The following is a 19,040-nucleotide window of genomic DNA, read 5'->3' as shown; positions in this document are numbered from 1 at the left end:
TATCCACGCCACAGTGGCAATACGGTAACCACAGAAGTGGACGTGACATACGTGTGTACTACAAACATGTACAATGTGACATGTATGTAAGGGACTACCACCTATGTGATAGTGGGTGAATGGTGTAATGCAAAGGTGATGTCCATGGACCTTGTGTCATGCAGCTTGTGGCCATGATATTCATATCAGGTATCTGTCACAGTGACACCCGTATGGATGGAGTCAGTATCAGCTGGTGGATCAATCATGGCACTTTGTATGCAGGGGTTTGTAAAGTTAGGCACGGAAAGTCCCTCTGTGCTAGCCTGTACCTCAAGGATGCATATACTGAACATGAGGGGCCCAATGGCTGAGGACTGTGATATGCCAAATGTAACTGAAATGCAGTAGGTACTATGGTATGCTACCCTCATTGTGTGTGTCCTGTGCATGAGCCCCCTTACATAACATCCACAGACATAGGGTACGATGTGCAGGTGGATGTGTATGTTGTCAATACCAGAATGGAGAACGGTGCTGAAAGGCAATGAGAGGACAATGTAGGATGTGTGGACTCTCGTACCATCATCAACTACCCTGGTAACTGTATGAAAGGAGTCCACCAGGTGTAGGGGCCATGCTCTGGCCCTAACAAGTCCAACCCAGGTGGCATCAAAGGACCGGAGCCCAACAATGTCTCTGTGAATGACGTCCTTGATGATGTGCCCCATAGCCATGCAGAACAGTCCAGGCAGGTGTGTAGGACTATAGTCCCACTCGTGCATTGTGGTGCCACCTGTGTGGAGTGTGATAAATGTTGCTGTGTGCCATTCAGGAGCCACAATGTCTGATACAAGGCTATTACCGAATATGGTGGCCTAGTGAAGAGACATGTCATTCAGAGGTTTGTGGACATCACAGCCTGGGGCTTTGGAAGGTGACATGGGGCCAGTGTCCCAGGACATATAGAGTGCAGGTTAGTACTGTGTAGGTGTGACCGCAGGGACACCGCAATGTTCCTGCATGAATTGTGGCCATGTAGTGAGTGAGAGGGTGTAATGTTACCATTGACTCCATCCGCCAGCATGTTGCCAACATCACCTGGGTCTATAATGTTCCTGAGTGACTGTTGTATGTGAGAGCAGATGTGGGAGTTGCCATCGACTACTGACATACCACCATAATGCCTTGTCGTACTCCCCGGAATGTGTCGCAGTAATGTTTACGTAGCTAGTCTTGGAGTATGTGATGAGGGATCCCATGGCCCTACTGAGGCTGACCAGTGAGCTACCCCATCCATGGGATTGTACACCACTGTGCAACAGCCTCCACCTGTTGTTGTACATTATGTCCATGGAACTTGACCACCAGAGTGGTGTCTGTTATCTGGTGTGTACCATCATGGCTCTGTGTGGAATAGCATGATCCATGCAGTCGTGTACGTGCTAATGAAGTGCACTGGGGTATGTTTCTGCATTTGTATGTGCACTCTCCATCTGCACGGGTGTCATGACATTAACAACCGCTGTCATAAGATGTCTGTAGTAGGTGTTGTAGTACTCATGTACTGTGTATGCCGTGAAGGGTGTGGTGCCAGGATGTGGCTAACAAGGTTGATTAGCATATGTTCGGAAATCACCAATGAGGGGATAACCCCAGGTGTGGAACACCAGTCACATGTTGGTAGTGTTTATGTCAAGGTCAATATTGGTCTTGGAGGTGGTGTGTATGGGTTGATCCAGCCAAGGTTATGACTCATGGATGTGTCGGTACATGAGTAGCTATCCCAGTTAAGTGTGGGGTAGTGTCAGTCACACATCAGTAGTAGCTGTCTGGGCCCTACTGTCCAGTACACCAACAAATGAGGACTGGTAGCCGTGGGGTATGTTGTTGAATCTGTAGCTTGTTACAATGTGTATAGCAGTTCTGGACACAGTTAGTTGCACGTGGAGCACCTCTGATGCATTGTGCTAAGTAACTAGCCAGGATGTGTGTACACCATAGTGGGATATGGGAACACCTCAGCTGTGGGTGTGCCGGTCCAGGTATGTGCCTGAAAGGTATGGTCTGTCTATAACCTGTCATTGCAGGTGTGCTCTGCAGAGCCTAGAGGCAGGTCCCAGTTACTGCAGAGATATTGGAGTGGTGCATTATAAGGTGTGCCTTGCCTGTGTGCATCACAGAGGAAGATGCAAGCATTGTGTCACATGACCACATGTCTTGCTTGCCAGTTCCCATTCTGCCAGTGACTGTTATTGGAAACTGTGCAAGACAGGCAGTATAGAAGCAGCAAGAGCCTTACATGTGATCTGTACTCCCAGGGCTGACAGGTGCAGATCATCTGTGCCAAAGCATTGTGTTTGACCAGGTCAGTCAAGGCGGACAGATACCAGATGCCTGTGGAATGACAGCAGAAGCATAGGCAACTGTTGAAGTGGCACAGTCAGTCATTGTACAGTGGTATCGGGTCCGGATGAATGCATAATGCTCCCCAGGGCTAGGCCCACACCTTCAGGGCTACAAGACTGGTGAGCTATTGCATGCCCCTGCACACGTAGTCTGTGAAGTGGCATCTCATGGCAGTCACACTAACATGGAGAATGACAGTCACATCGTACCTGGTGAGGTGTGGCATGGGTGCATAGGTTATGTTGCAGAACCAGTTACCCGACAGCAAGATGTAAGCAACTATCGCCTTGTGTAGCCTGCTGTGTGGAACTGCAGTGTGACCGCCTACAGAGTCACCTATGACTGGTGTGTTGTGTATGTTATAACACCCTATTGGCTGTATGTGATGGGTGCACATGAGTCTGTGGGCTATAAGTTGGTGATGTTGTGTTCCGTGATGGGGGCTGCCACTGGTGTCTACACAGAGTATGGAGAGGTACTGCACAAGTTGTCCTCATATGTGTGGCCTGTGGTAGAGATCATGTGAGACTATGTGATGAGTGGGGTGTGTTGCGAATGTTACACATCCCCACATGACTGTCAGGTGCAGTCAGGGTTGGTGACAGCATTACCCACAGCAGGGCTGCATAACTGCATCCCCCACAGGCTGTAGTGTCGTATGTTGGGAGGTGAGCATTGAATGTGTACATGAGACAATTGCTCTATTGCCACATGTACGACATATCCATCATATAGACAGGCAATAGCACTGGTACGTGACAGTTGGACATGCCTGTATATACAACCATGTCTCACAAGATATGTGCGTTACATGTGTACAACAGCTGTTGTACCATAAGCAAGCTGGAAATTTTAGGACAGCCAGTGTACCTGTGGGAAATGGTGTGGAATGGGTGCTATATTAATCAGTAGCTCATGACATGCTCACAAGTTCTGAACAAGTGCCTAGCATGACCATACAATACAGATAGGGTGTTGGATAATATCAACCCACAAGTGGTGATGACAGTCATAATGGGTGGCACCGCACTATAACCCTGCTGAGTATGGTGTGCATGTCCATGAACCATTATCACTGTAGATGTTAGCAGTACAGATGTACAAGACAGTACAGATGTTTGATTACAAATACCTTTGTATGTCACAGGAGTGTTCTACCAGTGGTCTGTTGACAGACTCACAACTACAAAAGGTGCCACAGTGACATGTGCATATCACACCAGTGCCAGCTACAGTAGAACAGGGTTAATGTGTTGTACTCCACCCTCATTGTAGCCCATACCACACAGACAAATGTTAGGCATCTGTTTATGTAAGGATGTGAATGGCCATGACCTATGAGGAATAGCTGTGTCAGTGTTGTGAACAACATACAGAATGGGCTGTGTGGGTGAGGTGTGTGACATATGTGCACATTCTAATGGATGATATCAGCATTGTCACTGCTAGGTGAACATCCCTGTACCCATTAACTACCACCTAGGCTGTGGTCAACATTATAAACACTGTGTAAGGGATGGTGCTGTGCAGTACACCTCCCTGCCTTGGTGATGTTTCCAGGCCCCTTGGGTAGTCATACGAGGTACCCATGTCATGACAGGGTGCCATCCATGAGCAAGGAGATCATTGGGCAGGCATATACAGCACTGGGGTGACCAATATTGGATCACATATCACCTTTAAGGGGTAATGGCCATGTGTGAATGGGTGATACCAGCCTTCACAATCCTCACCTCCACTATGCAGCATGCTGTCTACCTTGCATAAAGACATTTGCTACACCATGATGATGGATATGCTACATGTCCATATCCTGATCTGTAAGACATACATCATGGACAGCCACCGTCCTAATACTAGGATCGCCACATGCTGGACAGATCCCTGTGCCATACATGTGACATACTCCTGCCAAACCATGCAACCCTGTCCATCAAAGCTGCACATGTCATCCCAGTCATACATGGTGTGATGGCCGCATGTTACATGTAGTATCAACTGTCCGGATCAGTAATGTGGCACTGATGCACCTCGTGGTGGCATAATGGCTGTCTGTTACAGCTAGGAAACCTTGCCCGTACATGCTATGGTTGATAACCATCCCTGCGAATGATGTCTGACTAGCCATTGTCCCATGTCTATCACATGTGCAACACAGGTGATCCGTGGCAGGATGTTGAACAGCTGTACAGTGCTGTGTAGATGTATATGGCAAAACACATGCATGTACAGGTGTCCATGCATATGTGTACATTGTCACTGCTCAAGTCCATTAAGGCTGTATCTGTGTAGATATGTGACATATACACAGCATCAAGGTCAACAGCATTATCGTGGACACATCCAGCATGTGCAGATAGGTAAGAACACCAGTGCAGGCAAATAGACATGGCCACATCAAGACAGCATTCACATGGAGTATGAGCACTGTAATGAGATGACACACATATATGGTGATGATATCCAGTGCATAATGGATGTTACATGTGTGTGACACAAACACGTCAGTCATGTCAGTGTCATGATGATTTGCAAAGATAACTGTGCAGATGTACTAGATGTCATAGAAATGTACGTGCAGCAGTATCTCTGTACATCTCTGAAGCTGTGACCTGTCACCATCATTATGTCTTACAGATAATGCCTCGTACATGCCTTCCAGCGTACAGCTGCCAGGAGGATGATGTCCTCATCCCGTACCTCCATGAGAACTATGAGGTGTTGTTCAGCCATGTGACACAGCATGCCCAGCAGCGGGATGACCTGTGGTAGGATCCAAGCAGGAGGGTGAACGATGTGGGTGGCCATAACCGCACCTACCAGCAGGTGCGCAGACACTGCACGGACTTGATACAACATGTAAAATAGCATGCCACTGCGATCGCCAGGGAACAAGGTGGAACAGGTGGTGGGCCACCAACCCAGCCCCCACTCACACACACCGAGGAGCTACTGGCCAGTCTGGGGACACCCTCAGAACAGCATCCACACACACTAGCTGCCATTGTGGAGGTGGGTGTCTCCCAACCAATGAGCCTGGAGTTGCCTGGTAAGTCAGTACTGCACATATGGCTATTATATCCCATTTAGTTGCATGTGTCACTGTACATTATGTAAAGTAACAACATATGCAAGGTATGTGGACACACATGCTGCATACTACAGTATGCTACCCTGTGTATGCACACATGTGCATACTATATGCTATTATACAGGCGAATGTGTTAACATGCACAGTGCACCCTGTGGCTGTCATACAGTCATGGATAATGTTCATACTGCTGTGTCACCCCTATACAGGTACCTCTGGCGTGCCGCACAGACATGAGTCCGTTGCAGGTGAGACTGTCATCAGTATCAGGCATGTTAAAGCATAGATCTATTTGCCATGTGGCCAGTTAACAGTTGCACACTTGATGTTCATTCCAGTCATGATATACAGGTCGCATCACCCATCAGTCACACAGGCCACCCATGTGCAATATATACAAACAAAATGATACACTGACTTGAAACCACAGTAGTTGTCATTGCTACATGTGTGGTCAGCTGTGCATACAACGGTGGAGTTGTTCTACAATGGAGGCATATGTAGTATGCATTGGAACAACATGTGTGGTACGCAAACAGTACCACAGAGTGAGCTGTGATATGGGCAGCCCACAGGTGTCACCATTGTGTTATATGCCCCTGCATTGGGTGCACACATTGTGATGTGCCATCTGACATGTCCCAGACATGTAGCTCCAATACTGTCACACTATCCCATGACCCATACCCCACATACCAAACATACAACCCGTTGTCTGCATAGCCCTGTGGATGGTGACATATCTGACATCTATGGGTGTATGTCATATGGGACAACACAGACATGTGAGATAGATGGCCATCACACACATTTAGCCAACACATGTGCACACATGGCCATGGGGGATGGCCAGAGACATGTAGCCACACAGTAGATGTGATGTGTATACACCCTGTTGCACATTGTCCACACATGGTCCAATTATAGCCTTAGTTGACTGATTATACAGTCGATGTGGTACACTGGACATCCTAAAAGCCTGTGCACAGCTAGTGGAGGTGTCACAGAAGTCTACCATATAAGATCTGTTGAACATCACGACTGTGTCATGGCATGACAGTAGTCACCTGTATAGCTTCCACAGACATTGACACCACATCAGGCCACAGATACTGTACATTTCCCTTGCTGCTGCTGTAGAACATCACCGTTAGCTGTGCACCTCGTGTGTGTGGTACATCAATGCCATGTGGGAAATGATGAATTGACATGGTTGCCAGGCAGCTAAGACCCTGTAGTTTTTGTGCAGGGGTGTCATCTGTAGGTCCTCCAGTGACCTGTCACTTGACACAGCATGGTTTGGTGTGTATACACATCAGCATCATGGGTCACAATCCACAGTTATGTCATGGGTATGCTGGAGATATGGCTATGCAATGTGTACATATTATGCATTGTACAGCAATATAGATGCCTCATGCTGCCATGCAATGGCACAGTGTCTGTACTTCACACTGTATAGCAATGTAGATGGCTCACACTACCCTTCCATGCTCATGCACATTTGTTAAACATGCATTCTACCTGTAGGGCATACAGACAACACCGCAATGTGATGCCCATTATGATGCTGTACATGTGTCAGGACACCATTGTATCAGACATGTATGCGTGTTAATGCACACGTCTGCAGATTACATGTCAAGGTCATGTCAGCCATGTGTACTGTTATCCTGTTATGGTCCACATGGTGTATCACGGGGATGCATGCATACTACCATGATTGTGTGAACTGCATGGCTACTGATATGACACCTGCTTGCTGTAGTGTGCACCCCAGGGAGGTATGCTTGCTAACACTATTAATGTCTGAGCTGCATGCCCTCTGCTGTATCACAGGCATGCTGCATGCCATCTGCCAAATCACATGCATGGTGTGTCTGTGTGTGTGTGTCTGTGTGTGTCTATGTCTGTGTGTGTCTGTGTGTGTGTGTGTCTGTGTGTGTGTGTCTGTGTGTGTGTGTGTGTGTGTGTGTGTGTGTGTGTGTGTGTGTGTGTGTGTGTGTGTCTGTGTGTGTGTCTGTGTGTGTGTCTGTGTGTCTGTGTGTGTGTGTGTCTGTGTGTGTGTGTCTGTGTGTCTGTCTATTGTAATTTAGAGTCTTTCTTTGCATTCACAGGTGATGTAGGTGTGTTACCCTTCTGTGGTCCATCTGATGTTAGTGTCCCCACAGATACTAGCAGTAATGAACATATGCATGAGGTACAGGCAGGGTTGTCAGGGGCTGAATCTGTGCCAATGGTTGCCATCCCAGCTATGTCCCCCTCTTCCCCGCACACAGTTCTGCTGCCAATACATACCGCATCACCAGTGGCCATAGAAGAAGGACAGTCAGCGTCTGTTAGCGTGGAACAGGAACGTGTGGTGGCTACAGAAGGTGTGTCTACACACCATGGTGTCAGTGTAATGACTGCAGATGTGCCACACAGGCATGTGGCCGGTGCTGCTCATAGGAGGACCTCTGGCAGAAATGCACCTGCAGGACAGAGCGCAGCAGCTGGTATCACCAGACGCATGTTCCAGACTGTAATGGTGGCACAGGCACATGCTGAATGGCAGAACAGAGAAGGGCAGAGGCTGCAGAGGGCCACTATCCACATCCTAAATGACAACATCCAGGCATTGGCAAATGCTCAACAGCAGATGGCTGATGTTCTGGACAGGCAATTGGGTGACATTGTCGGACTATGGCATGGCAATCTGCGAGCATGAGCTGTCTGTGCTGAAACATCTGGTAGGAGTGAGGCATAGGCCACATGGACGTAGGCCAGCTACACCACCTAGTGCAGGTCAACGTGAGCGTGCCACTTCACATGCCCGCTCCCATAGTGGTGGTAGCAGTAGCAGTGCAGCTGGTGCTGCACTGTCCACACCAGGACACAGCAGGCAGCATAGACGTGGCCCTGGATATTCCCAGTGGGGACACGGTTCCAATGGACATGTGTCATCAGACAGTAGCCAAGCTGTATTTACACCTGGTAGTGCATGTGCAACCCCTGGCAGGCACAGATCACGTGGCCATGGCCGGACACAGTGAGCTGTACAACCTGGTCTGTACAATCTGGAGCTGTCAATAATACCCCATGTATGCCTCACAAAAGGCAGACCTGTGTGCACACATACACGCACACAGCAAAGACATCTATAGGGCACCACAACACCCACATGCATACTGAACAGACATGTCCAATCATATCACTAGCCCTTACCCACACACAAGATGTCATCCATTGGTGCAGCCTATGCCCCTGCCAAACATTATCACCCTGTGCATATGATGAAGCATGTGCCACATCCCTGTCATCCACACCATTGGTGCAGGGACATGCTCAAATGGTCTGATGCACAGGGTGAACAGAATAGTGAGAAGTGTATATTACATTAGTTGTGCAAGAATAGTGAGAGAAGTGTATATTACATTAGTTGTGAGTGAATAGTGAGAGACGTGTATATTACATTAGTTGTGTACTGTTGACATGCACCAGACATACCATGTAGTACAGGTTTAGCATGCATTGTTATATGTTTACAGTATGTGTCTCGATAACAACAGTAACAGCATGTTGGTAATGATGCCCTGGTTCCCTCCTTATGGTCTACTTGCATGTGCCTACAGGTAGCACTGTTTGCAGTCTCCCATGTTTAACTGTGGAGTACTCACAGGCACATATGGCAATATCAGCATGCTATACGTAGCCTCAGCCTGACTGCTGGAAAGTCTAACATAACACAGATGTCCACACATATACTGATCCAGAAGCATGTGGGCAGTTTAATAGGCTACAGTGGCTAGAGACGTGACATCCATACCAGATCACATCACAGGTATGTTGACATGGTGCAGGGGTTGTACACAGCGGTCTGGCCAATGATAATGTTAGAGGCCACTTAATAGCATGAGGCCTCACTGTGTAGCAGTAATACCCTGTCACATTATAGGAACATGTTCACACTCACGGGGTCAACAACACTATAACGCACACCCCATAGTGTTGAGGTGAGGACCCTTGCCTATGTGGTCATCACAGTCACAGTACTGTGAAACCACACGACACAGAGAAAGAACATGTACAAGTAGCCAGTGCGGCTGAGACCGATGGAATCAACAAGGTAGTGGACTGCATCACCATGAGGGGTTAGGGATCCTGTGTGTTCTGTATGGTAGCATACACCCTCACTCCATGCACAAGACAGCCATACACACCTACATACACACACACACACAGTGGAGACCACAAATGTCATACACATATGGATAGCTGATGTGTGTGATACACACACCACACCTACCTACGTCATGCTTTCCACACTGCAGTATGTACAGATCTCTACAACAGTGTACAAGGGTGTGTAACAATTGGGATGTATTCCCCACCATATGTGGCATATATGGTCACACAAGCAAACACACATGGCAGTACTGTGAATGATACACCTGCTATATGATGATACATCTGACAGACATGCAGCAGTATTGGCCGCATTATGTGCACCAACGCTACCTTCGGCAATTGTGCTGCTATATGCACACGGGAGGATGTAAGTGTTACAGGTGTCAAGTGACGTACTATCGGTAACACCTGACCACTGTGTAGGTTTTATGTCTCCACCATCACGTAACGGTAACATAGCATACTGTTTGCACATGTAATGCTAGGATGGCATGTGACACACCTGTGAGCTGTTCCCGGCAAACATCCATCTACACAGGTGGATCACCACTTTATGTACTCACATCCATCCATACCTGCTGTACCTCCTACCGTACTGTCAATATGTCACCATATACAGGTGTCAATGATGGGGCTGCATTGCAACTGCATGTTGTAGTTAGGCACAGATGAGTAACTTACATCAGCTACTGCACATGCTAGCTGCATGCAGACTACAGATTGTACATGTGTGTTGGTCCTACATGCCTGTCATGTAGCCATGTTTGTATGCATTGCAATTGGTGGACATGTGTGCTGACATACATAACACATGGACTGTTGTATGATATGATGGGTGTCATGGGTAACTAGTACAGAGGTAATGTGTCCTCGGTCAACATTGCTGCCTCATGTACTGTTAGCATTCAACAGCCATGGACCACCTTCCATTTGCGTGCGTATGATTGCTGTAGCCACTTGTCTGCATGGAGGACAGCAAAAGCTATGCTATGTACATATGTGTTGTGTGTGTGGTCCACGCACATATCCACTGCAATTACATGTATGACATAGCCAAACGTGTGTTCATTAGTGTACAGTGACAGTCATCTGTCACAGCTATGTAAGACCCAGGGCCCCTGGTATGTGTAGAGCTGACCTGGTTATGTACAGTGGTATCATTGCAATGCATAACACATGATGGAACCCTGTTGGTACATGTGTAGTCTGCACAGTTGCTGTAGACCTATGTACAGTCCACTGGTCATGAGTCACACGGTGTTGTGTTAATGTATGGCTGTGTATTGCTGGTCCAATGACATGGTGATGTCGGAGGGCTACATTGTAGATTGTGGTGTGTACCTCTGTGATATGCACCTGAGACATCTGTGATAGCTCCTGAGTGTGTACTGGTCAATATATGTGAGTGGCCTTCATGTACATGGGGACAGTAATACCATACTGTGCCCTTCTGTGTTTAGAATCCATGTGCATGCAAGACAGCCCTTTGCAACTGCTAAGTGTGTGAGCATGCCCAGTATGCCATTGTGTAGATGGACACACAGTACATTCCAAACTGCACCCTTCCATGTTTAGAATCCATGTGCATGCATGCAAGACAGCCCTTTGCAACTGCTGTGTGAGCATGCCCAGTATGCCATTGTGTAGATGGACACACAGTACTTTCCAAACTGTGACCTTCCATGTATAGAATCCGTGTGCATGCAAGATGGCCCTTTGCAACTGCTAAGTGTGTGGGCATGCCCAGTACGCCATTGTGTAGATGGACACACAGTACATTCCAAACTGTGACCTTCCGTGTATAGAATCTGTGTGCATGCAAGACGGCCATTTGCAACTGCTAAGTGTGTGGGCATGCCCAGTACGCCATTGTGTAGATGGACACACAGTACATTCCAAACAGATGTGTGATACTAAGCGCGTGGGCATGGCCATTTACATCCTGTATAGCGATAGTGGTCATCCAGGCAACAGGTGTCCATTTTCAATGTCACGATGGATACCTACATTGAACACACTGGTTGCTGTCTTGAAAGGTGTATTGTCTGCGGCACGTCCTGTATCTATGTAGTGTTGTTGTAGTGCTCTGTAGATATTTGGTTGCCCCAATCACACCACTGCCGTGTGTTTGTCTACGTCTACCTTGGGACAGTAATATGCTTTCAGACTGCTCACTCTCTATACATTCCCTATTGGCATCCTTGCCTTTGCGGATGATGTCACCCACCTAGAATTATGCCTCTGGGAGTGCTGTGTTCAGTAATCTCGGTAGCGCGTTCTGTAAATGCGTCTTGCTTTAGTGTGTTAGGGTAGTTAGGTGCATGTTCGACTCTCAGCCCTGCCAAGTGTGTGTGTGTGTGTGTGTGTGTGTGTGTGTGTGTGTGTGTATGTGTGTGTGTGTGTGTGTGCACGCATGTTCCCATCCACCTGGGGACTCAGTCTTGCTTTTAGACACTGCACACCACAGCAGTTTGCTACCGACGTCTTTGCCTTTGTGGATGATGGCACGCACCTAGATGTCTGCCTCTGGGACTACTGTGCTTAGTAATGTCGGTAGCGCGGTCTGTAAATGCGTCATGCTGTAGTGTGTTAGGGTAGTTAGGTGTATGTTCGACTCCCAGCCCTGCCAAGTGTGTGTATGTGGGTTTGCGCGCATGCTCCCATCTGCCTAGAGACTCAGTCTTGCTTTTAAACGCCACACACCACAGCAGTTTGCTACCGACGTCTTTGCCTTTGCGGATGATGACACGCACCTAGATGTCTGCCTCTGGGCCTGCTGTGCTTAGTAATCTCGGTAGCGCGTTCTGTAAATGCGTCATGCTGTAGTGTGTTAGGGTAGTTAGGTGTATGTTCGACTCCCAGCCCTGCCAAGTGTGTGTGTGTGTGTGTGTGTGTGTGTGTGTGTGTGTGTGTGTGTGTGTGTGTGTGTGTGTGTGTGTGTGTTTGCACGCATGCTCCCGTCTGCCTGGGGACTGAGTCTTGCTTTTAGACGCCGCACACCACAGCAGTTTCCTACAGATGTCTTTGCCTTTGTGGATGATGACACGCACCTAGATGTCTGCCTCTGGGACTGCTGTGCTTAGGAATCTCGGTAGCACGCTCTGTAAATGTGTCATGCTGTAGTGTGTTAGGGTAGTTAGGTGTATGTTCAACTCCCAGCCCTGCCAAGTGTGTGTGTGTGTGTGTGTGTGTGTGTGTGTGTGTGTGTTTGCGCACATGCTCCCGTCCGCCTGGGGACACAGTCTTGCTTTTAGATGCCGCACACCACAACAGTTTCCTACCGACGTCTTTGCCTTTGCGGATGATGGCATGCACCTAGATGTCTGCCTTTGGGACTGCTGTGCTTAGTAATCTCAGTAGCACGTTCTGTAAATGCGTCATGCTGTAGTGTGTTAGGGTAGTTAGGTGTATGTTCAACTCCCAGCCCTGCCAAGTGTGTGTGTGTGTGTGTGTGTGTGTGTGTGTGTGTGTGTGTGTGTGTGTGTGTGTGTGTGTGTATTTCCAGCTGCATGACAACAGTACATTGTTTTTACAGTATTCGCTCTCCATAACATCCGTGCGGCGTCTTTGCCTTTGATGCTGCTGTCTGCAGGCTAGACGTGTGCCTGTGTGAATCATGTGATCCACTGATCACGGTAGCGCGTTTTTTAACTGGGTAATGCTGTCATGTGGTACAGTGCTTATGTTTATGTTCTGCTCCCAACCCTGCCACGTGTGTGTGTGTGTGTGTGTGTGTGTGTGTGTGTGTGTGTGTGTGTGTGTGTGTATGTATCTATCTACATATATATGTATCTAGATATATATATATATATATATATATATATATATATATGTATATATATATATATATAGCTATATATATATATATATATATATGTATATATATATATATATATATATATGTGTGTATATAATGTATACTGTATATAGATATGTATGTTGGGATTATCACTCTTGACTCTGCTGCATTGTCTGTACGTGAGCACCTTGGATGTATGTACATCTGCTATGGCTCTGTGATAGTGCACATACTGTGTGCTGTAGTGATCGTGGGTTATACATGTGTAGTGACCGGTTATTGTGTTGCTGGGTATTACATGGGCATTTGAAACAATGTTAGTGCAGCACCTTTGACTGGTCGTATGCAGATCTCGGCAACAGTCAGCAGTGGTTATTACATTGGAGTGTGAGTATGGCTCATATCCATCTGTAGTAACTGTCAATTCTATGCACCTCAGGTTAACATTACAGATGCATGTTTATCCACAGGTTGTGGTACAGCTCCCAGGACTGTATGTGTAGACATTGACAGGTGCAGGACTGGGTTGTGTTGGATGCATGGAGGGGTGTCCATGGCCAGTAATGGGGATCTCTACAGCCTGGCAGGTACGGTCTGTGACTGTCCCACAACCTCCTGTACATGGCTGACACATGCTGTACCTGTGCATATGCAGACACACACACTTACCACAAACAGCTACGGCTATCACATACACACACCCATTGCACCACCATTGGGCCATGCAATAACTGTTGTCCCTCACACACACACACCTACATGTACATTGGATGGCTCTATGACAACTCTGGACATGTTAACACCACACCCTATGCATATCATGTCACCTGTGCCACCACCTGTGATGTGTAGCATTGATGCAGGATCTGACTAACCTGGTGCTGCTGCACACGGTGGCTTTATTCCACTGTATTGATGTTAGCATGCTGTTAACACACAGTGTGTTACTTCCAGGTGTACTTCAGCAGGCATGATGCATTGCAGCTATGACCATCACTGTAGCATAGTTTACAGCACTGTTACTTCTGATGATGTAGTCTCCATCCATGTGCCATTTCACTGATGTGTGTAGTATTGGCGGCATGTGTGTCTGTGTGTGCAGTACGTGTGTGATGTGTGTAGTACACATGTATACATGCTTACAAACGTATACACAACATTACACAGGCTTCACCATTCGTACACTAGCTTACTCGTTCTTCCACATGTGCATACGGGCTAACACGCGCGCACACATGCTTACTCGGGCTTACTAGCGTGCACGGGCACAGACACACTGTGGGCAGGTTTGCAGGTCACATCGGTGGTATCCATGGCGTATGCCGTCAGTCTCCTGATGTTCCCTAGGATAGCTCATGACACGCCTCTTCCACTGAGTACTGACAGCACACATGTGACACTGCTCCGGTGAGGTTACAGTGTTTTGTACATACACACTCATGTTGTCACCTATCTTCTACTCTAATAGTCCCCTTAACCTTTACTAAACTGTAGAGGCTTGGCCCATATGGCATGACATGTTGTGATTCACTATCCTCAGCCTCACTTGCCTCACATTGCCTACAAATGTTTCATTACATCTCTGAGAGAGCGCTTCCACACATAAGTACCAGTACGCAGTCGCCATGTTGTCTCCAGCTTGCCATTCATCTGCATGGCGTACTAACATCTAACTAAACCTACATTTTGTATGTATATTATCCATATGTCTTGTTTTGAAGTGCAGCGCATTCTCATGGTGCTGCGCTACACTTCCACACCAGGGATCGGGGGAGGACAACTACTGGTTCATTGATATCCAATGGACAAAGCCACCACTGGCCTTGGACTTGGACATTGGCATGCTTCTTCGACTGTATTCATACTGTATTTGCAGCTGTCATTGCTCCGTTTAGCAATGTGCAAAACGTTAGTCGCATAACATCCGGGTACATTTCTGCACATAACTCTGCTCTTGCACGGACAGCTTACTGTTTCATGTATCGCGTAATTACATAGGTTTACCACCTGTCCCACTTTGCGAGGGACAGTCCCTCTTTGGGCAGTTGTGTCCTGCAAAAATGTGAAAAAATGGCAAATGTCCTGAGATTTTAGGACAAAATTATTTTCTATATTTTATGTAATAGTTGCATAAAACAGTTATTCTATATCTGAAACACCTACATGTTATAAGAAACAGAATAAAGAACTAAAATGCTACAAGAATAAACTTTTATTCAGGCAAAAAACTGAAGTTCTGTCCTTTGTACTGGCTGTGGGTATGTTTTGCCCTGCAAAATCTGATGTTTGTAGCACAAATGTCCAACTTTGGGCATTTGGAAAGGTGGCAACCCTATCATTACATCATTTGCATAGCTTACACATACAAATGGGATATGTTTCAAATCCCAACATTGTCCGTGCAATGTTCGTGTTACGGGCGGTCTTGCACGCCCCTGCAGGTGTTTGCTGAATAGCCTGGCAGTCATCTTTCCTTGCTGTACTCTCACTCAATCCATACACACCGGAGGCTTCATGTATCATGGCCTAGGCTTTGCTGTGTGCTATGTCTATTTGTGGTGCATGCATGGCTGTGGGTATGTCCCACTGTCATCACTGGTAAAGGTGACACCCTATAGGTACTTCCTGTAGACTGCTGTGTCATTTGACATGTCAGCACATACCTGCGGATGAACTTCCTACTGCAGCGCTTTTCATACCTTCTGAGTTATCTTGCAGTCGATAATGCTGTTTCCTCAGACATGTATCTGTTTCTGATCATACCTATCAACTGCCTAGTGCAAAACATCTGTACAAAGCCTAACATCATGGGGGGACAGATAGGGGCAGATTCTACATATTGCTCTTACAAACGTAGATAGTTGACAGTATTATAGGTTTTGCATTAGTATGACCTTTCTGAGGGTTTTGGGTCTTAAACACATATGTTTATCATTATTTAATTACATCAGTTCTCAGGTATTTGGCAGACAGGTACAGATTGTGAGAGGAACACACCACACATATGAGGCAAACATCTGCACATTCGTACAGTTGCGAGGTATGTTTCTGATACTGGACATCAATTTCCTTACGCCAATACACACAATACATGGTACCATCACAGGCCAATTACCATTACATTCATATTGCAGGACCCACCCACCCACAGGGTTATATTCCTCACACAGGCCAACAGGTGCTTATCCACACTAATTATTCCATCATGTACCTTATGTGTACGCCGGTATTTGCGCTTTCCGTCAATGGCAGAGCTCACGTACGAGTATGGGGGACTGGACACTTTATCGGTGACACTGCATGACACCCTGAGGGACACATGTCCTTTGAGTCTATTAACCTTCCACATTGACTTTCACAGGCCATACATTGTAATTCACATTTGTAGACAAACATGCTTATGACTTGTACATGTTTTGTCATTTCTCCTGACGTCTTTCTTCTCACCTGTCCACCTAGTATCACTAGTTCTGTACATTTCATTAGGACGGGTTACCTTCATACCTCTCACCTGTACACATTATGGGTATACGCCCTGTGGTTTGACCTATGATTCTGTTACATTTGTCATGATAATGTGCCTTTCTGGTAGATTGCTGGCAAGCCATGACGGACTGTGCAGTTAGGTAATCATGACAGACATTTTTATTTCATGATTACTAACTCTCATAACATTCGTATTCCTGACTACACAATTATTCTATCAACGGTCTGACTTTGTCTGAGGTATATTTAATATAGTCCCTATTTGTCTGTCATGTACTATGCCTTAGTCCAGCTGTCTTATTCTGACATTCTGGCAGGTATGGTTACCATCTTGGTCGTACGCGTGTCCATCCATGATAATCACCTACATGACACTGATATAGGTCCCTATGTCTTCCCCCAATGGTTTACACAATATTCAATAGATGGGTTGCACCTTTTTGGAGAATGTAGGCGTGTGCTATACCCACATAGGTATATTGATCACTCCCATGGGGCGTACCTAATAGATCTGTGCCAACCAACACCTTGGCCCAATTCTGCATACCCATGATTTCCATACCTGACACACCTCCACAGTACCCATTAGAAATGTTTAATGTGAGCGATAATAAAGTGTGAGGACACTTCCGAGCACTCCCCACTCTGCGGATATCAGCTCGTACGTCATACATTCAATCGACCCATGTGTTATTACCCTTGCACCTGCTACTGTTGCAAGTACACCTATATCGTAGTTGCAGGTGTGAATTCTTTTGCATCAATGACGGTTCGCACTTCATACAGGATCAATTTTTGGGGTCCTGCAAAGGACACCTATATTCATGTTTAACGTGTAGAACTTGCAGGCCCTGTCACACTGGCACTTTCCGGGCAATGGTTTGGAAACCATCGGTGTATTCTCCTTTCATGCATGTCTGTCTGTCTATCCATATTAGCTATACCGTGACCTATTTATGTACATGTGTTATATGTACAGGGACATATGTTTATTGTGTATATATCTATTCATGTATCGTGTGTGTATAGATATATATATGTACATATATACATATGTCTGTACATTCCTCATCTCGTAATTTGCTTTGGATTATGTCTGTGGATATATGTGTATATATATCTCCATATCATACCTTTCAACTGTACAGATTTCCACTGCATGTACAGCTGTTTGCCTCTTATCTTTGGTCCATTTTTCATAACCTTGTGTCTATCTGGCAAGTTAGTGGCATATCATTAAACACTGACGTTGGTAAATAATGACAAACATTTCAGGTTACGACTTCATACCCTTCAGAGAATCCATGCTAGTGACACACCTGTTATTCTATCCACTTTCTATGTTTGTTAGGGCAATATCTGGGGATTGTCCCTATTTGTACCAGTTGTTGTCATGGCTTTGTCCGGTTTTGTACTTTACGGGTTTAACAGGTATGAGCCATGTACATAGAACGTGGGGAAAACACCATTCATTTTCTATTCTGTGAGCGGATTACACACGCGCAGGTGCACTTGCATATCCTTATTGTGGGTTACATATGTTTCATAGATAATTATGCTTCCGTGAACTTTCATAATTCTGACCGTAACAGTTACATATCTGTATTCCAGTTTACAGACTACTGCGATACACACATTCACCTTTACATATTTAAATGCGTGTACTGCACAAACACTTTCATTACACTTTCAAGTTATATGTGCAGTGGTCGTAGGTCAACCGGGACTGGATTCACATTGGCCGGATACCGGAACCAATATTCTATTGGTGTTCTCCCTCATTGATATGCATACCCATAGTACTTAGCTACATCAACATATGCCTCACCGCTTCACCTACGACACAGGCATCCATTCTCCTGCTGGGAAAAAGGTGGTACTACATATTACACATTTCCTATTGCCTACTGCTGTGGACTCCGGCTGCAATCTTAATCACTCCGAGGATATGCAGAACACCAAGGCATATAGTCCAGCCACATACAGGTCTTTGTTTGTCAGGGTGTTCATGTAGTGATGTGGGTTTAGGCTTGTCCACCTGGTGAACGGAACTTCCCTGGCCGAGGTCAAATGTCAGATGAAGCATATGGACAGGGATTATCTCCC

The sequence above is a fragment of the Protopterus annectens genome, chromosome 3.part0, assembly GCF_019279795.1.
Source record: "Protopterus annectens isolate FY-2018-M chromosome 3.part0, PAN1.0, whole genome shotgun sequence".
Lineage (NCBI taxonomy): Eukaryota > Metazoa > Chordata > Ceratodontiformes > Protopteridae > Protopterus > Protopterus annectens.
Note: the sequence above shows the minus strand (reverse complement) of the source record.